We start from the raw sequence: 22,072 nt of genomic DNA on the forward strand, positions 1-22,072 counted from the left end.
GCTCTATTGTCTTATTTATTATTTGGTAGTTGTCATAATTTTTGGTATAGTAGTTGTGACTTATTCACACTATATACATTTGGCTTCCGCAACATAAAGAACATAGCAAGAGACTCCAAGAAAGCAAATTAAATCATAGATACGAAAGTTTCCCTACAAAAAAAGTTGGCTTCAACAACCCATAAGGAACGGCTTGCAAAGCTATACTAGCAGTTAATTTGTTTATTGTCGCAAAAGTTTTCCTACAAAGGGGATGACTTTAACAACCCATAAGGGACGGCTTGCCAAGCTACACAACTCAGAAAACTTTTGTACCATAACCAACTTTAGCTGTTATAACTCAGAAAACTTTCGTACTACAATAAGCTAACTTTCTTAGAGTATTCTTACTCTATTTTCATAGATGGACCGGCCTTTCTATCTATTCGAAAGAAAGAACAAGAGGGAAATTTAGAAGAAACTCATATGTAAAATATCACAAAGATTTACAAAGGTTACAAGACTAGCACAACTGCTATGGGACTTCTTACGGAGTGTGTAGTACTAGTCCATTTCAAGAATCCTTGAACTACATCATTATTTGAACTATTGTTTGATTTGGAAAAGATCACTTGGTATGTCAACTTCTGGTTCAACTTAGAGAATTTTAGAGTAGAGGGCTTAACAATTACGGGAACTCCTGGTGGTGAAACGATCTCCACGCTATAAAATGATTTAGCCTCACCGACGTTAGTGGTTGTTCTTGTATACGCTTGAGAATTTGCTACGAGTGTGATGGAAAATGAAGGGTAATTCAGTTGTGCTTCGGGTATACTTTTGACTTCCGAGCAATTCACATTGCGTTATAGAATGCTTTCAAGCTCTTGATTTGTGTAATTAAAACCACATAGATAAGGTAAGTAGTCCTTGAATTTGGTATCATAAATTAGTCGGGGATCACTTGCTCTTGATGGATTGACATGTCCTGCACCAATGGCGAAGATATTAGCAGGAAGGAGCCTTTCATCTAGGATTGGATTGTTGGCAAGGTCTACTGTATCGGCAGTTGTCATTATTGCTGACTTGATAGCTGTAGGAGACCAAGTGGGGTGCGCGCTTTTAAGCAATGCTGCAACTCCACTGAGGTGAGGACATGACATAGAGGTACCGGAAATTATGTTGAAGGTAGATTTTGTGTTGGTGTTGTTCTTAACAGAAGTAGGCCAAGCAGCAAGAATGTTAACACCAGGACCAATAATATCAGGCTTCAAAATTCCAGGACTGGCAATATTTGGTCCTCGAGAAGAAAATGAAGCAACCACTGGTGCACTTTTACCTCCTATTATTGTTCCTTGGAATGTAATTCTAGCAACAGGTATCTTTGTTGAATTCACGTATGCAAGAATTTTCATTCCATCTGCATAAGTAACATCCAGGGCAGGAAGGACGTGAGCATCGGCTGACATTGTGAAACCATCTTCCTCTCCATTGATGATAATCATGCCAACACCTCCAGAATTCTTTACAGCTTCGCCTTTCTCAAATCTGGTAACACGACCACCTATCTTACACAAGACTATTTTGCCTTCATTACGTGGGAACGTTAAATCCGGTTAGCAAAAAGGGCTCTCATCAGAGTCACTTTCATTTTTTCCAGGTTCATATAAAGGGGAAAATGCTGAATTGAAAGCCTTTGGATGAAAAGATGATTCACCCTCGAATTCTTGTTTGTTTCCAAGCTGAACGGTTGCCTTAATTTTCCTGTCAAGAGTACTTGCTCCTATAGTGAGAATCCATGGGGCTGCGTTTGCATCAGTGCTATTATTTGGACCATAGTTACCCGCAGAGCAACTTACAAGAATACCTCTTTTTGTCGCACTATATGCACCTTGTGCAATGGGATCAAAGGGGAAGCACGTAATGCTTCCACCAAGGGAAAGTGACAAGATATCAACACCATCGTCAATAGCTACATTCATAGCAGCCAAAACGTCACTGTCATGACAACCGTCATAATTACAGGCCTTATAAATATAAGATTTAGAGTAGAAAGAGCTCAAAGGATAGATTTATTGAATCTGGCAGTAGGCTTTTAAATACATGAACTACAACCAACTAAAGCTAAAGTGTAGGCAACTACTGCTAAAGAAGCTCCCATATAATAGGAACTAATAACTACTCCTAGATATGCTCCAAAACATTAGGAGACTTATTCAAACTATAACTAACTAATAAATGAGTTAGTGAAAATATACAGAACATATGAGTTAGTGAAAATATACAGAACATAATATAGTTAATACACCCCCTCAAGTCAGGCATGGTGCAACAATGCCCAACTTGGAACGACACCTAGTAAATGCTGATTTAGGTAGTGGCTTGGTGAAGGTATTAGCAAGTTGATCACAAGCATGAATGTGAGTAACATGAACTTGCTGAGCTTGAACCTGGTCACGGACATATGCAAAATCTACAGCAACATGTTTCATACGGGTATGAAACACTGGGTTGTGAGATAAATAAGTAACTCCAACATTGTCACAATAGATGGTTGGTGTCTTCAAAATGGTGACATGTAACTCATGCAGTAAGTTTCGCACCCAAGTGAGCTCCGAAAGTGCATTGGCCACTGATTTGTACTCTGCCTCGGTGGATGATCGAGCCACAGCATGTTGCTTTCTTGATGACCAACTAACTGGATTTGGTCCAAAGAAAGGATGTAACCTGATGTAGAGATTCTGTCATTCGGATCGCCTGCCCAGTCCGCATCAGCATACATATACAAATTAGAGCCAGAGCTGCGAAGGATGCGAAGTCCTGAACTCGTTGTTTCTTTGAGATACCGTAGTACTCTTTTAACCGCTTTCCAATGATTATCAGTCGGCGCATGCATAAATTGCGACAATTTATTGACTGCATAAGAGATGTCAGGCCGAGTGATGGACAAATACTGCAACTTTCCAAGGGTGCGCTGGTAACGTGTGGCATCAGTAGGTGGAGAACCATCACCTAGTCGAAGTGGTACACTGGAACACATGGGAGTAGAAATACCTTTGCAATTGTCCATATCCAATTTGTTAGGACCCGGTGGCACTAAACACTACTGCACAGTGGAATAAAATAAATGATCAACGAAACCAAAAATAAATGACACAATATTTAACGTGGTTCACCTAAAACGTTTAGGCTACGTCCACAAATCCGACACCAACTTCCACTAAAACATTTAGCAGGCATACAAAGAGAGACTTCCCCAATAATTTGGAGGTACAACAATTCCTGAGCTCTACCCAAAATAGTGGCGCACACAAAAGTGTTTCCCGAAAAATACCCGACTAGTATTCTACTCACTATTTTGTCACTCCCCTGTTAGGAAACATTCCTAAAGGAACTATATCTCTCTCCCTCTCAAACTCTTTCTTCTTGAGTTTTGATATATTTTTTGGTGTGTTATACAATGAAATGGAAGGAGGTATTTATAGTTTTGAGATAGGGACCATAAGTGCAAATCTCACCTACCAAGAAGGATCAATTTGCAATATTCCCATCTCACCTACCACTCATTGCATCATTGCTTATCTCACTAAGGAGAGTTGCATCATTGCTTACCTCTCCCATACATCACCATAATTGTTGGAAAAACTAACAATTCTCCCCCTTCCAACTATATGGTGGATCCACTATCCCTGCAGCTTCTCTACAGAACTCAAACTTCCCTTTCGGTAAAGTCTTGGTCAACATGTCCGATCCATTTTCGTCTGTATGGATCTTTTCAAGCCGCAACATCCTCTTCTCCAACACATCCCTGATCCAATTATATCTCACATCAATATGTTTGGATCTGGAATGGAATGAGGCATTCTTCGCAAGGTGGATAGCACTTTGACTATCACAAAATAACTGATAACCGTCTTGCGAAAATCCAAGTTCAGTTAAGAACTTCTTCATCCATATCAATTCTTTGCAAGCCTCCGTTGCTGCGATGAATTCAGCTTCAGTAGTTGATAATGCAACACATTTTTGCAACTTTGATTGCCATGACACAGCTCCCCCTGAAAAGTTAATCAAGTATCCTGAAGTTGATTTTCTAGAATCAACATCTCCGGCCATATCTGCATCAGTATAGCCAACCAACACAGGGTTGTCTTCTCCAAAACATAAGCATAGTTTGGAGGTTCCTCGAAGATACCTGAGAATCCACTTAACAGCATCCCAATGTTCCTTTCCTGGATTAGAAAGAAATCTACTTACCACTCCTACAGCGTGAGCGATATCTGGCCGTGTACAAACCATGGCATACATCAAACTTCCTACTGCTGAAGCATATGGAATCCGCTCCATCTTTCTTCTCTCATCATCTGTTGACGGGCTTTGCTTGGTGCTCAATCTAAAGTGGTTAGCAAGAGGACAGCTAACTGCTTTAGTTTTCTCCATGTTGAACCGTTGAAGTACCTTCTCGATGTACTTCTCCTGAGACAACCATAACTTCTTGGCTTCTCGGTCTCGCATAATCCTCATCCCAAGGATCTGTTTTGCTGGCCCCAAGTCTTTCATGGCGAAGAACTTGCTTAGCTGTTCTTTTAAGCTATTAATTCTGGAAACATTCCGGCCAACAATCAACATATCATCCACATAGAGCAATAGGATGATGAAATCATCGTCAGAAAACTTCTGAGCGAACACACAATGGTCTGAAGTTGTCTTCTTGTAGCCGTGTTGCCCCATCACCGACTCGAACTTCTTGTACCACTGCCTTGGTGCCTGTTTTAAGCCATAGAGGCTTTTCCTCAATCTACAAACGCAGTCCTCTTTCCCCTTTTGCTGGAAACCGTCTGGTTGCTCCATGTATATCTCCTCTTCCAAATCACCATGTAGGAAGGCGGTTTTTACATCCATCTGCTCAACCTCCAGGTTGAGGCTTGCTGCTAATCCCAGCACCGTGCGTATTGAGGTCATTTTCACAACTGGTGAGAATATTTCATCAAAGTCAATGCCTTTCCTTTGATTGAAACCTTTGACGACCAATCTTGCTTTGAATCTCGGAAGGGAATTGTGTTCATCATGCTTCATCTTGAACACCCACTTATTCTTCAAAGCTCTCTTGCCTTTCGGCAACTTCACCAGCTCAAACGTCTTGTTCTCATGCAAGGATTTCATCTCGTCTTGCATGGCTTCTATCCACTTCTCCTTATGTTCATCATCAATAGCTTCTTCAAAGCTGTCGGGTTCTCCCCCGTCAGTGAGTAACACATACTCATGTGGAGAATATCTGGTAGACTGTTGCACAACTCTTCCAGATCTTGTGTGATAAGGAGGGTTATTGAGGATTGGTGGTTGAGGTTGATCCTCCTCGTCTGCATCATCATCACCATTGTCCTCGTTACCTTCAGTATCTGCTGGTTCATCTTCATTAGGAAGATCAGGGGCTTCAGGTTGATTATCCTGAACATCATCTCCAACTTGTCTCGGCACCACTGTTGGAGGCAACTCAAACTCAGCAGAATCATCAGTGGACTTCTCTACTTTGTCAATGTCTTCAATTGTTTGGTCCTCAACGAACACGACATCTCGACTCCTGACGAGCTTCTTCTGCACCGGATCATAGAACTTATAGCCAAGCATGTCTTGACCATAGCCGATGAATACACACTCCCTTGTCTTGACATCAAGTTTGCTCCTTTCATCTTTCGGAACATGGACATAGGCTTTGCAGCCAAATACCCGTAATTGATCATAAGAGATATCTCTTCCTGACCAAATCTTTTCTGGAGCCTCGTACTGAAGAGGGACACAGGGTGAATGGTTCAGCACATAGGCTTGCTGTAACTAGAGCTTCACCCCAGAAAGCCTTTGGTAACTTTGAATGAGAGAGTAAACATCTGGTTCTCTCGATCAAAGTTCTGTTCATCCTCTCAGCCAAGCCATTCAACTGGGGAGTTTTAGGAGGTGTGAACTGATGTCGAATACCATGCTCTTTACAGTAAGCATCAAATTGACCCTGGTATTCACCGCCATTGTCTGTCCGGATGCACTTCAACTTCTTACCAGTCTCTCTTTCCACCAAGGTCAGAAACTGTTTGAAAACTTGAAACACTTGATCCTTGGTCTTCAGCGTGTATACCCATGTCTTTCGTGAATGATCATCAATAAAGGTCACGAAATATCGGGCACCACCGAGGGACTTCTTGAAAGGTCCACATACATCTGAGTGTACCAGATCCAACACATTTTGCCTTCTGGAAGGAGGGAATCTTTTGAACGAAACTCTGTTTTGTTTCCCAGCTAAACAGTCAGCACACTTCTTCAACTGGATCTGGTTTAGACCTGGTAAGGCGTTCTTCTTTACCAAACGCGCCATTGACTTCTCACTCATGTGGCCAAGACGTCTATGCCACAACTTGATATTGCTATCATTCTCCGCAACATTTATAACTTGTTGGGAGATGCTCGCCTGGGTCACGTACAACTTTGACTGCTTCGTGCCCCGCGCCACCACCAATGAGCCCTTCGTGAGCTTCCATTGGCCATTATGGAAGGTATTGCAGTAACCTTCCTCATCGAGCTTGTCTACGGAGATCAGATTCAGGCGCATATCTGGAACATGCCTGACATCTCTTAAAAGTAGCTTCATCCCATTCATGGTCTCTAGGCAAACATCACCTTTGCCTACAACTGTTGAGAAATTGGCATTTCCCATCTTTACACGACCAAAGTCTCCAGGTGTGTAAGATGAGAAGAGTTCTCTCCGTGGCGTCGCATGAATGGTAGCCCCACTATCAATCACCCAGGTCATCTCTTGGGTTGTCAGATTGATAATGTCGTCATCGTAGACAACGTTGAACTCACCAAAGGAGTTCGTTTCATCATCACTGCTTTCTTCGGGCTTCACCTTTTTGCCTTTGTTCTTCTTCTGGTCATTCTGGAACTGTCGGCAAAATCTTTTGATATGCCCCTTCTTTTTGCAGTAATGGCACTCAACATTTGCAAATTTGTTGGATTTACCTCTGCTCTTATCTCTGTTACTCTGGCTCTTATTTTGACTTCTCCCCCTGGTCGTAACAGCCAACACCTCTGACTGTGAAGAAGATGTTCCTTGTGATCGGCGTCTCATTTCTTCATTCAGAATGCCACTCTTGACTGTCTCCATGTTTACCACACCGTTGGGTGCAGAATTGGTGATTGAAACCTTCAAGGTTTCCCATGACTCTGGGAGTGTTGCCAGCACCATAAGAGCAAGTACCTCGTCATCGAACTTTATGCCCATTCCCGACAACTGGTCGACAATCCCTTGTATTTCATTAAGGTGATCTGCCACAGTTGTCCCTTCTACATATTTTACTTGCATTAATTTTGTCAAGTAAAATAATTTGTTGTTACCTGTTTTAGAGGCATACAACTCTTCGAGCTTGTCCCATAACGACCTTGCATGTGTCACACCAGAAATGTGGTTGTACACATTGTCTTCAACAAATTGCCGTATGTAGCCGCACACTTGGTTGTGCTCAAATTCCCAGTCCTCGTCTGACTTATCTTCAGGTTTCTGAGAACTGAACACCGGCAGGTGCATCTTTGTCACGAACAGGAGATCCTTCATCTTGTTTCTCCATAAGTGATAATTTGTGCCATTCAGGTTGACCATCTTGCTTGTCCTCGCCTCCATTTAGATCAGAATTTGACAGACTTCTGCAATCTAAAAAAAATTCCGACGGTGAATAGTAACCGTGGATATGAATAGTGCCCGTATGGATGAATAGTACTCGTACGTATGAATAGTACCGTACGTATGAATAGTACTCTAACCAAAGCTCTGATGCCACTTGTTAGGACCCGGTGGCACTAAACACTACTGCACAGCAAATGATCAACGAAACCAAAAATAAATGACACAATATTTAACGTGGTTCACCTAAAACGTTTAGGCTACGTCCACAAATCCGACACCAACTTCCACTAAAACATTTAGCAGGCATACAAAGAGAGACTTCCCCAATAATTTGGAGGTACAACAATTCCTGAGCTCTACCCAAAATAGTGGCGCACACAAAAGTGTTTCCCGAAAAATACCCGACTAGTATTCTACTCACTATTTTGTCACTCCTCTGTTAGGAAACATTCCTAAAGGAACTATATCTCTCTCCCTCTCAAACTCTTTCTTCTTGAGTTTTGATATATATTTTTTGGTGTGTTATACAATGAAATGGAAGGGGGTATTTATAGTTTTGAGATAGGGGCCATAAGTGCAAATCTCACCTACCAAGAAGGATCAATTTGCAATATTCCCATCTCACCTACCACTCATTGCATCATTGCTTATCTCACCAAGGAGAGTTGAATCATTGCTTACCTCTCCCATACATCACCATAATTGTTGGAAAAACTAGCACAATTCAGAAAGAATGTCCAGAATGTATTTTGATTGAGAAAGAATGAGACCATTTGATTCTTGCTTAACTTCAACACCCAAGAAGTAGTTTAGATAACCAAGATCCTTCAATGAAAATCTTTCTGCCAAGGAAGTAATGACAAATTTAATCACTTATGGATGGTTTCCAGTGATTATGATGTCGTCGACATAGACAAGCACATAAATAGTTACAGCTAGATGCTTCCACACAAATAAAGAGGTGTCGGATTCTGTTTTAACAAAATGCATTTTCAACAGATGTTCACGCAGAGCATTATACCAAGCCCTGGGGGCTTGTTTGAGGCCATAAATAGCCTTCTTCAGTTTGCAAACATGAGTCGGAAATTGCGTATTAATAAAACCTCGGGGTTGAGACATAAAAACTTCATCCAATTTTCCTTGTAGGAAAGCATTATTGACATCAAGTTGATGGATTGGCCAATTGTGTTGCACAGCTATAGATAGCACCAACCTGACCGTTGTCGGTTTAACAACAGGACTGAATGTCTCATGAAAGTCTAAGCCAGGGCGCTGCGTGAACCCTTTAGCAACTAGACGAGCTTTGAAGCGGTCTATAGAACCATCTGCTTTCCTCTTGATTCAATACAATCATTTGCAGTCCACAACATTTTTGGACGGGTCTCGCGGTACCAGTTCCCAAGTCTGGTTTTTTATGAAAGCATCATACTCTACTTTCATTGCTTGAATTAGAAATGAAAGCTTAAAAGCAGTTTTAGATGCCTGAATTAGAGTTGAACCAGTGTGAGTAATGGGAATGGTTTTACCGTCACCCATGGATATTCCTTCAGTTCTGGTATACTCTTCAAGGTTGTGGGGCTCAGTAGTGACATGGTGAGTTGCACCAGAGTCTAGAACCCAAGAGTTTCCAGTCGATTGCAGGCTAGACACAAAGTTAGCCTGAGCTTCAAGATGATTGTGCGACTTGGAGCGACAAACATCTGCTGTGTGACCAAACTTTTGGCACAATTGACATTTGACAGATTTCTTAAATTGTCTCCTGTTTTGCTGATTGTTGGAATTCCATTATCGAGACTGAGGTGGTTTCCATGACTGATTGTTGAAACGAGGATTGTTCTTGTTGAATTGAGGAGGCGTGTTGGATTTCTGTGCAACAGCAGCTGTGATCATAGAAGATTTTTCCAGATCTTGATGTTTGAGGAAAAACTCATGATCAGTGAGCTTGTGAAATAATTCTTCAAAGCTCAAAGAAGAGTTTCGTGCGCGTATCGCAGCAGAGATTTCACGGTACTCGGGGCCAAGACCACTTAGAATTTTGACAATTAGTTCATCGTCATTGACAGGTGAACCAGCAACTTTGAGAGCATCAGAGAGAGAACGAACCTCCTGTAAGTACTTTGCAATGGTTTTAGAAGCCTTCTTGGTATTTTGCAATTGATCCCGCAAGCAAAAGATGTGAGTATGACTTTTGTTGGCGTAAGCCATGTGAAGGAGTTCCCACACTTTGTTAGCAAATGGTGTTGTGGCAACAGTTGGGGCAATGGTGGGATCAACCGATGCCATCATTGCTTGTTGAATCAATTGATCCTGAGAAAACCAGATCTGATAATTGGGATTTGCAACAGTAAGATCATTTTGGGTAATAGTACGTGATGGAGCAGTTGTGGTTCCATCAAGATGACCCATGAGTTGATGCCCATTTAGTAGCATCACAAGTTGTGCTTTCCATGTTGGAAAATTGAGGTTACCTTGTAGTTTAATAGGTAACTGAGCAACAGGATTAAATTGTACCACATTAGTGGTGGCAGAGGTTGCTGGACTGCTGGCAGCAGCTGTTGCGGAAGCCAAATGTATATAGTGTGAATAAGTCACAACTACTATACCAAAAATTATGACATCCACCAAATAATAAATAAGACAATAAAGCAACAATAAAGGGAACACCAGAATTTACGAGGTTCGGCTAATTTTGCCTACTCCTCGGACACAACCAATATTTTATTTCACTCCAAAAATACAAGTGAAATAATACTAAAGAGAGAAGATACAAATGCCTTAAACAGATGAGAAGGCAAATGAGAGGTGTGTTTAAATCCTAAACATTAGGTTTTCTTTTATAGGGGGAAAATCCCCCCAAAATTCAAGAGCCCACCGATGTGGGACAAATTTGCCAAACTTCAACAAATCTCCACCTTGGCAAAATTCCACATCTTCAATTTTCTCTCAATAACAAATTTTGATTGTGTCTTCATCTTCAATCTTCAGTTTTCAACAATGTTGATCAAATCCAAACAATGTTGAAACTTGACCGCAGTCACCACCTTTGTCAGCATATCAGCAGGATTCTCCGTAGTATGAATTTTCTTCACTGTGACTCCACCTTCTTCTATGATTTCTCGTACGAAATGATACCGAACATCAATGTGCTTCGTCCTTGCATGATACACTTGGTTCTTCGCTAATTGAATAGCACTTTGATTATCACAAAAAATTGTGATACCTTTTTGTTCAACACCAAGCTCCTTTAGCAATCCTTGAAGCCAAATTGCCTCTTTCACAGCCTCTGTAATAGCCATGTACTCTGCCTCTGTTGTAGACAAAGCAACTGTTGACTGCAAAGTAGACTTCCAACTAACTGGTGCCTTTGCAAAAGTAAACACATAACCAGTAGTTGATCTTCGTTTGTCCAGATCACCCGCAAAATCTGAGTCACAATATCCAACTACAGACTGATTGTCTTCCTGCTCAAAAACTAACCCGACATCTACAGTATTATGAATATACCGTAGAATCCACTTCACAGCTTGCCAATGCTCCTTCCCTGGATTGTGCATATATCTGCTAATAACTCCAACAGCTTGTGAAATGTCAGGCCTTGTGCAAACCATTGCATACATCAAGCTACCAACAGCATTTGCGTATGGTACCTTTGACATATACTTTCGTTCAGCTTCATCCATTGGCGACATAGTAGTACTTAGCTTAAAATGGGAAGCAAGTGGAGTACTAACTGGCTTAGTCTTGTCATCTATGCCAAAACGTTGAAGTACTCTCTTCAAATATTCCTTTTGAGATAAACAGAGTTTCTTTGAACGTCTATCTCTAATTATCTCCATGCCAAGAATTTTCTTTGCCTCACCCAAATCCTTCATCTCGAACTCCTTCTTCAGTTGAATCTTCAACTTATCAATTTCTTCCAAATTCTTGGAAGCTATCAACATATCATCAACATATAGGAGAAGATATACAAAGGAACCATCTTTAAGCTTGTGCAAATACACACAATGATCGTATTTGCTTCTCTTGTACCCTTGCCGCAACATAAACTCGTCAAATCGCTTGTACCATTGTCTAGAAGATTGTTTCAATCCGTACAACGATTTTTCAAGTTTGCATACCATATTTTCTTTTCCAGCAACTTTGAATCCTTCTGGCTGAGTCATGTAGATTTCCTCCTCCAAGTTTCCATGTAAAAACGCAGTTTTTACATCCATCTGAACTAGTTCCAAATCCAATTGTGCTACCAAAGCCAACATAATTCTAATGGAGGAATGTTTTACAACTGGAGAAAACACTTCATTGTAATCAATTCCCTCCTTTTGAGCATATCCTTTGGCCACCAATCTTGCTTTGTAGCGAACATCTACTTGGTTAGGAAATCCTTCTTTCTTTGCAAATACCCATTTGCACCCAATTGCTTTCTTTCCCTTCGGGAGATTGGCCAATCTCCATGTATGATTCTGATGAAGGGACTGTATTTCATCATTCATGGCAATCCTCCACTTATCTTCTTCTGAACTTTGGACAGCGTCTTTATAAGTAGTAGGAACATCATCAGCTACAATTGAGGTTGCACAAGCAACCGTCTCTATGAGACGAACAGGTTTCGTTATTGTTCTTTTTGGCCTGCTGGTTGCTATTGATTCAAGTTGTTGTTGAGGTTCCTGAGTTGGAATCTCCTCTACTGGCTCTTCTTCCAGAGGGTAATCTTCATTTGTTTCCTCCTCTGCTTCTTGTGTAGGAAAAATAAATTTTCCCTCAAACTCCACCTGCTTAGAAGCACCTTTATTTTGTTTGGTGTCTTCTGTTACCTTATTTACCATAGCAGATTCATCAAAGGTAACATCTCTGCTGAATATTACTTTCTTTGTCATAGGACACCATAAGCGATATCCTTTGACTCCAGAAGTAATTCCCATAAAAATAGCCTTCTTTGCCCTTGGATCCAATTTTGACTCTGTCACATGATAATATGCAGTTGAGCCAAACACGTGCAAAGAGTCATAATCTACAGCAGGCTTTCCATACCATTTTTCAAATGGTGTCTTGCCATCAATAACAGCAGATGGTAAGCGATTAATGAGGTGACATGCATATGTAACTGCCTCAGCCCAAAATTCTTTGCCCAAGCCAGCATTGGACAACATACACCGTACCTTCTCCAGCAAGGTCCGGTTCATACGTTCTGCCACTCCATTCTGTTGTGGTGTATGTCTAACAGTGAAGTGTCGGACGATGCCATCATTTTCACAGACCTTATTGAAATGATCATTTTTGTATTCACCTCCATTGTCTGTGCGAATACACTTGATCCTCTTGCCTGTTTGATTCTCCACCATCGTCTTCCATTTGAGAAAAATTCCCAACACTTCATCTTTGCTCTTCATTGTATACACCCATACTCTTCGGGAAAAATCATCAACAAAGGTTACAAAATAGTGTTTCCCACCCAATGAAGGTGTTTTGGAAGGACCCCAAACATCAGAGTGTACATAATCCAAAATGCCTTTAGTATTATGGATCGCTGTACCAAATTTAACCCTTGTCTGTTTCCCTTTAACACAATGCTCACAAAACTCCAAGTTGCAAGCCTTTACTCCTTTTAACAATCCTTGATCTGATAGAGTTTTCAAGGATTTTCCTCCAGCATGTCCCAAGCGCATGTGCCATAGCTTGGTTGCTTCTGCCTCTTTGTCGTCACTGGATGTCACTGTCGCTGTCCCAATAACTGTACTGCCACGATAGCGGTACATATTATTATTCTTCCGATTAGCCTTCATTACCACTAGTGCACCGGAGCATACTCTCATCACTCCATTTTCTGCAATGATTTTAAACCCTTTTGATTCCAGGGCTCCCACAGAGATGAGATTCTTCTTCAAATCCGGTACATATCGAACATCTGTTAATGTTCTGATCATTCCATCATGGTTCCTTAATCGTATTGAACCAATGCCATATGAGGTAAGAGGGTTGTTATCCGCTGTGTGGATGACTCCATATTCTCCTTCTTGAAATTCCACAAACCAGTCCCTGTTGGGACACATATGATAGCTACAAGCCGAGTCCATCAACCATATGTCTGATGATGTTGATGACTCTGTTGTAACTAATGAGAAGTCTGAATCATCACAATCAGCTACATTTGAATCCATAATGGCCTTTCCATTGTTATGTTTGGCCTTATTCTTCAACTTCGGACAGTCTTTCTTCCAGTGCCCTTTTTCTCGACAAAAGGCACATTCATCTTTGCTGGGTCTGGATCTTGACTTGGATCTTCCCTTCTTTGTCCTCGTTTGATTTTGAGGACGACCCCTCACAAACAGTGCTTCTCCTTCTCCGCCCTTCTGTTTTTCTCGCTTTCTTTGTTCATAGCTGTACAAAGCCGAACAAACTTCTCTGAGAGAAATTTCGTCATTTCCATGGAGTAGAGTAGTTTCAAGGTGCTCGTACTCATCAGGAAGTGACGCCAACAACATTAAGGCCAAGTCACCATCATCATAAGTTGTATCCATATTTTGCAAATCTGTGACCAACTTATTGAAACTGGTGATATGTTCATTCATCGTGGTACCAGGAACATAGGTGAAGTGAAACAGTCTCTTCTTCATGTACAATTTATTTTGACTGTTTTTCTTCAAAAATTTATCCTCCAGTGCTTTCCATAATTTACTTGCAGAAGTTTCCTTTGTGTATGGATATTTCTGCTCTCTAGCAAGGTAGGATCGAATGGTACCGCAAGCAACACGGTTGATAATTCTCCAATCTTCTTCTCCAATAACATCTGGTTTCTTTTCTTCAATGGCCAGATCTAGCCCTTGTTGAAAAAGGACATCTAGAACCTCGCCTTGCCACATCCCAAAATGCCCGGACCCGTCAAAAATTTCTACCGCAAATTTCGCATTTGACACAATTCTTGTCATAAGCGAAGATGCCAATGATGACGTATTGTTGACACTTGATGTAGATTCTTCTTGTTTATTGTCTCCCATATTTGACACAAATATTATTTAATAGCTGACGACACAAATCAAGATTATTCCTTTCTGATGTAGAAGATCAGACTAAGCTGCAACCACAGAGCATACTCAGACAGAACCTTGACTCAGTTACCAAGATAAATCTTTTCTGATGTGGAAGATCAGACTATGCTGCAACCACAGAGCATACTTAGACAGTACCTTGGCTCTGATACCAATTGTTGCGGAAGCCAAATGTATATAGTGTGAATAAGTCACAACTACTATACCAAAAATTATGACAGCCACCAAATAATAAATAAGACAATAAAGCAACAATAAAGGGAACACCAGAATTTACGAGGTTCGGCTAATTTTGCCTACTCCTCGGACACAACTAATATTTTATTTCACTCCAAAAATACAAGTGAAATAATACTAAAGAGAGAAGATACAAATGCCTTAAATAGATGAGAAGGCAAATGAGAGGTGTGTTTAAATCCTAAACATTAGGCTTTCTTTTATAGAGGGAAAATCCCCCCAAAATTCAAGAGCCCACCGATGTGGGACAAATTTGCCAAACTTCAACAGCAGCAACATCACTAGAGTTGGTAACTGGAGCCATAGATGAGAAAGCTTAAAGGAAATGTAATGGATCTAACTCGGTGGAGCTTATTGAAGCCCTGATACCATATAAGATTTAGAGTAGAAAGAGCTCAAAGGATAGATTTATTGAATCTGGCAGCAGGCTTTTAAATACATGAACTATAACCAACTAAAGCTAAAGTGTAGGCAACTACTGCTAAAGAAGCTCCCATATAATAGGAACTAATAACTACTCCTAGATATGCTCCAAAATATTAGGAGACTTATTCAAACTATAACTAACTAATAAATGAGTTAGTCAAAATATACAGAACATATGAGTTAGTGAAAATATAGAGAACATAATATAGTTAATAATAAATAGCCAGGTGCGCAAGAGGGGCAATCCCAACTGCAGTGCCATTCGCACAGGGGCGGCCCTTCCATAAAGCAAGTAAAACAACTGTTTTAGGCCCCACATTTGTGGGAGCCCCATTTTTTATTACACCTAATAGGCTATGTATAAGTTTAAAAAAAGGTTCTCTGAATTGAAAAAGTGTGACTTCTTTCTTTAACAAAGTTGCAATTGCTATGATTTCTGCCAAGAAAACTGCACTTGAAATGATTATCGAACCGAATTTCGTAAAAAAAATGTATGATATATAGGAAGTAACAATTTGATGAGAATGTTGATAATAAAATCTCAAATTCGAAGAGTACTTTGGAGTTGATTACTTTATACTTTGAAGTTTACTGTAGATCGCAGGATTTGTGTTTTGAGCAGCCATGGCTGCCATCGTCTCTCCCCAGCTTCCAGCTGTGGGAGAGCCCAATCCAAATCGTAGTGAGCATATCCCCAACAACAAGATTCAACAACCTTACGCCTCTCAATTACTTACAAATAATTCTGCTTCAATCTCCACAAAACTGGTCTTAAAACCTGTCCAAATTGTTCATGGGGAACCTACAATTCAATTCACAATGGAGGAAAGACAAACTTTTGCTGTTGAAGAAGGACTGCATCAAGCAGTTGTGCTGAAGTTATCTCCAAGAGCGCTAGATTTGCAGGTTCTAAGAAGCTTACTGCCAAAAATACTAAGCATAAAAGGCCATTGCTTGATTGGTCATCTTGCCCCACGTCAACTACTGTTAAGATTGGATCAACCAGAGGATTTTGTCAACGCACTAGCCCGAGCAGTAAATTCTTCTTCGCACAGTGGCGAACAACATCAGTATAGGGTCTTCCCTTGGACAGTTGGATACAATCCTAAGGAAGAAACATCAAAGGCTGCAATTTGGATTTCATTACCAAACTTGTCTCCAGAATTATTTGCTCGACAATCACTATTGTCAATAGCTAATGCAGTGGGTAAACCATATGCTATCGACAAAGCAACACAGATGAAATCTCGACCTAGCACTGCTAGAGTTAAGGTTATTCTCGATCTCTCATGTTGATAATGCATCTAGAAAGATTGTCGAGGTGTTTCAAGAAGTAATATATGATAACCTCCCGGGTTATTGTATTTATTGTAAATGGCAAGGCCACGTAGAGGAGATGTGTCGACTGCTTTTAAAGAATAAGATCGACGCCGCCAAAAATTCGGTCGATGACATGTCCAGTGTTGATAAATTAAAAGGAGATGCCAGGGACTTCCTTAATGCCAAAAGATCTGGCCAGTCGGTGGACGATGTTGCAAAAGAAGTTGGCAACTGTAATGTGACTGAAACAGCTAATGGAGAATTAAATAAGGCTAATGCTGGCCAACAGAGATCTGCTGAAGGAATTTCTGATGATAATCGAACAGGATCAAAGGTTGTTAATGGTCAAGCTAACGTAATGGAAACTGTAACAGGGGCATTGCAAGATGCTACTGATCATGAAAAGCAGACTGTCAATGTAGAGGCTAAATTTCCAAATGCTCAAGCTGAAAGGGAGCAGGGATTTGAGCAGGGGACTCTGGCTCAGGGAACTGTTGTTGCACCTGTTAAACCAGTGGACAAAGCAGCAGTAGAATGTGCTGAAGGTGTTGGTCAATTCAGGACTGCTTCTAAGTCCCCTTCAGTTACTGGACAGGTTAATACATAGCAGAAACAGTCTAATGTTCCGCAAGTATCAGGCCCAAAGGATGCTGTTGATCGAGGTGAGGTATCTGTACAATTTGGCAAGGACAAGGTTGGTACTGGTGCTTTGCAAACTGCAGCTAATGCTAAACGTCCTGATGCTCGAGCAACCAATGCCAAGAACCATGCAACTAATGTGATAGTAGGACGTGATAAATCTGGAATGGAATCAGATACTGTATTTTCAGCTTTGGATGCTATTGTTGCATTGACTGCAACTGCTGATCGACTTACTGCTGGGGATCCAAAATCTGGTGCTGTAGTTGATGATTTAATTGAAAAACCAACAGGTGAGGTGCATCAAAAAGGTCATAGGAATGGGCAACAAGCTGCTGCACATACACTTGCAACTGAGCAGCAGAAAATTGCAGAGCAAATCGCTGACAAAACAGTTTCTGCCCAGATTTCTGGGAATGAAAACGTTGGGATTAAGAGTTTAATGATGGAAAACAAATATGGGAAGTTGATAGGGGTTTATAAGGAAGATGACATGAACAAAAAGGAAGGGGATTGGAGCTTGGTAACACATAAAAAATCACCCACAAAGAAGCAGGTCTCACCAACGCAACATAATAGCACTGTTTGTTAAAATGATTTCAATGTTGGTTCCAGCTCAAATAATTTCGAGGTTCTTGCTGCTGCTGGGGACCCTGAAGTACATGCAAAAGGCTTACTTGATAGTGGAATGTCCAAACATTTAGTTCCAACTCCCAGTAATGAACGAGGAGGGCAAGGCAGTCACGATTTAGTTGAAAATTTAGGCTTTCGACGAAATGACTCCAACAACAACTTGAGGAATGAAATTATGGACATCCAAGCTCACAGTTCAAATGCACCTACATTGCATTTTTCCAATCCTCAGGTAGAACAAATCATCAAGAATGCTCAGAATGAAATGATGAAAAACTCCACAATGGTTAAACAGCCTTTGGTCACATTAAATACCTTTGTATTTGATGTTCCATCACAATCAGTTGAAACCTACGGCGACTTTGAAGGTGAAGCTGGGCAGCTTTTTCTGTCAACCGGAAACAATGATGAATTTATCCAAGCAAAAATGATCAAATCTAAACTTTGGTTACAACAACGTGAAGAGGATGACGAATACGAGGATTGGGGTGATGGTCATGCGGGGTTTTCATCTGAAGAAGCTGATCAGGAGGTCGATCAAGAGAGTGTAGGTGAAGATCTTGACTGTCTAGCAATGGCAAAATATGATGAGGGACCAGCAGCAAGTCATAGGAGCAAATTGAACATCAACGCTCCAATTTTTTTGCCCAGAAATTCTCCAAATGGAAGTTTGAAGCGAACTGCAACAACACATACAAAGCAGTTAGTCCCAGCTGAAACTGATCAAACAGCTGCTACAATAAAATCTGGGCAGCAGCATATTGTAACAGATAATCCAATCTTCGATGCAATGGAGCAGCAGCTTAATCAAAATGATCCAGTTATTAAACCTACTGTTGATCGCACATCAACAATAACAACAATTTCTGGGCAACAACAAATTGTGACAACCACTCCTACTATTACACCAGCGGAAAGAAAGCTATTGGATGCAATGTAAAGAAAGCTATTACAAGGTTAGTGATTTTTTAAATGTTAGGCGACTCCCAATGAGAGTTGCCAAACAAAAGAAGGCTGCCCCAACTACATCTACAAAGTCCAATCGTTCAAAAAAGAAATCATGAATTTTGAATACATCTTGAAGAATTGGGATTGTGATGAAAAAGAGTTACAAATTGAAGAAATTACAAGTTCGGACAAGAAGGGACAACATTTTAATTCCTTCATCATTTTATTCTACCATTATATTAGTATTCTCATTTGTAATATCATCACAGAGTATGTTATAAACTCTGTGATGATCATTGAATATTTGGTAATTTCCAGCTCTTTTTTTTACATGCATGCTAGTAGATGAGGCTACTTAAAGCCTCAATAGGAATAGTAAGGTAAGGTTTAGCCCGGTTAGTGTTGCCTTGGTCCTATGCCTTTGGAAAATATCCTCAAGGCTATGAGATTATATGCCCTCGTGAGACTTTGCCGGCAGCTACCCCATGAATCCTCTACATGAGGCTGCCATCATAAGACAATGTGAGGCGCAGAGGAGTGATTATATAGCCAAGGCATATGGGTAACAATATCGGCGCTATTGTCCCCCTTATTTGTACTCTTCCTAATTGTTGTATTTTTCTTTTCTCTTGTTAATAAAAAAACTAGCCCTAGGCGCTTGCCTAGCGGATTGCCAAAAAAAATAAATAATTCGAAGCATATAAAAATATTTTTGATTTTTTTTTAACGGTAAAAATTAAGATCACTAGATAATGGAAATTTAAAAAAATATTTCATTAATCTTGAATGTTCCCTAGAGCATAATAATCAATTCGATATTGATTGTTTAGATTTTTTTCGAAATTAAAAATTAAGAAAAATAGTGCAATTAGAAGATAATAATTTAATTGATATATCGGTCAAATAAGAAGGTTTGATTCTTTTTCCAATGCATATATTACTTATGGAATAATGTTAATAACTTTTGTTTCCTTCACTACAGCGGAAAGAATTTTTCAAAATCAAAATTGATAAAATCTCATATAAAATCAACAATGTCTCAAAAAGGGTTAAATGGATTAATTATATTGTCAATTAAGAAAAATATATTAAGAGTTATTGATTATAAGAAAATTATTAATAACTTTGTAGCTAAAAATCGCTAGAAAAATAGATATCAAATAAATAAATAATTTTTAAAAAAACAAATATTAAGGTCCCTCGTAAAATTTGGCTTTAGGCCACAAAACTCGCTGGGCCACCCCTGCATTAGCATTCCCATACACATTGGCGCCTTTCACGAAACCCCCAGCAGCTAGCTGTGCTGGCAGTGTGAGTACCATATCCATCATCATCAATAGGTGAATCATCGAATTCTATGAATGACTTTGCTCCAATTAGCTAATTTTGATGCACATTTGTCCTTCCATTTAGCAGGTGGAGGAGGCATCCCTTTGTCGCTAAATGAAGGGTGGTCAGGCGTAATGCCCGTGTCCACGACTCCAGTCATCACGCCTTTACCACAGTTGGAATCCCTCCACAAACCCGTGTTCTGCTGCAATCCAAGAAAGCTTTGGTGTATGAAGAGAATGTGAATTCCATCTAGCATAAAGTTTTACAGGTAATTACATATTAACAAACTAATTATGTATTTATATATTATGTTGTTAGTGCATAAAACAAACTCACCATCAAGCAGTGGTGGAGCCACCCTTAGACAAAGAGCGTCAAATTGACACCCCTTCGTTGGAAAATTACACTATAATAGTTTGGTAAAAAAAATATTATATATATATATATATATATATATTGATTTCGCTTAATAAAAATCTTGGCTCTGCCACTGCAATCAAGTATAGCAAAACCACATATTAGTTAGCTAGCCATGTAGGAAAATTGAGGAAGTACAATATATGTAATTATCCGAGGACATGACACTTGATAGGAAATTGGAGGTCGGGCATTACGGTTGTAGGTTAAGAGGTAGTTGAGCTTCAGTTAGTCTACCAGTGTAAGGCTAGACTGATAGGATTTAGTCTTAGACTGCTAGTGGTCAGTGTTGTGTTTTCACCACTCTTCCGTTATTTACTGGTTATTATTTCTGCTTTCCATTTATTCACTGGTTCTTGTGATGTCTTTATTATTTCCATGTGTTTTTATTGATGGTACTGATATATTTTCTCTTTTCATCTTTTCGTTTTCTTGGGCCGAGGGTCCTGAATTTTTGAAATGCTAATTTGAAATTCAGGACTAAGTGCCCTGAATTTCTGAACTACTAATTTAAAATCAGGATATAAGATTCGAACTTCTTGACACAATTTTCGAATTTTAGGACATAATGTCCTGAAGTTTGAACTTTGATGTTTAAACTCTAAGATGTCGTGTCTTGATGTTTAAGTGAAATTGGCTAATCTTTAAATGCATTATAAAATATAAATATATTTTAAACATCATACTTAAAAGTGGCTACCTGGTATCATTACGTGGAAAATAATGAAGCCAATGTAGTTTGATTGATAGTGTAGTAATAGCCACATTTTCAACCCTGTAATAGAAAAATAGCTATTGTTATGGAGTTTCAATTTTCATAGGTGAAACTACATGATAATATCCTGGAGTTACACCTATGTCTGAAGTTGCACCTATGAACAGAGGCAAAACTAGGATTTGAAGTTTTTAAGTTCAGAATTTTAATATTTTTAAATTATTGAGTTCTAAATAAATTAATAAATTTGTGCATATCCAATAAATTTCTTAGGATAAATATAAGGTTTAGACCAAAATTATTAGGTTTGGACTAACCGGTAAGACACACACTAGCTCTGGCCCTACCTATGAAATTTTAAACTACATAACAGTGACTATATTCCAATTAAAGGATTGATAAATGGCTATTTGTAAATATCAGCCATCTTAAAGGCGCATTCATTTTTTTTTAATTCTTGGGTATTTAATAATGGAGTAATTGTAAAATTGAGGTAGGATCCACATAGATATATGCCTTAATGAAGTAACTCAAAAAAGAAACAATTAGGTATTTGATCCTTTTTATTTGGTTGCTAGGAGCTTTGGTCCCTTCCCTATGGATTTTGGTGGGCATTGAAACTTAAGTAAACAACTAGGCTAAAGTAAAAATCCTCTTAAATCTTCCCTCATTAATTCAACTCATAAATGGCTAAAATTGGGTCATTAAATAATTACAACA

At 39.7% G+C, this 22,072-nt stretch overlaps 1 pseudogene; it reads right to left on the reverse strand.

Moving 5' to 3' along the window:
* Nucleotides 1-494: 494 nt before the first annotated feature.
* On the reverse strand, nt 495-20,476 carry LOC104224438 (subtilisin-like protease; annotated as a pseudogene).
* Nucleotides 20,477-22,072: the final 1,596 nt, after the last annotated feature.

This window comes from Nicotiana sylvestris, chromosome 12 (assembly GCF_000393655.2).
Source record: "Nicotiana sylvestris chromosome 12, ASM39365v2, whole genome shotgun sequence".
Lineage (NCBI taxonomy): Eukaryota > Viridiplantae > Streptophyta > Magnoliopsida > Solanales > Solanaceae > Nicotiana > Nicotiana sylvestris.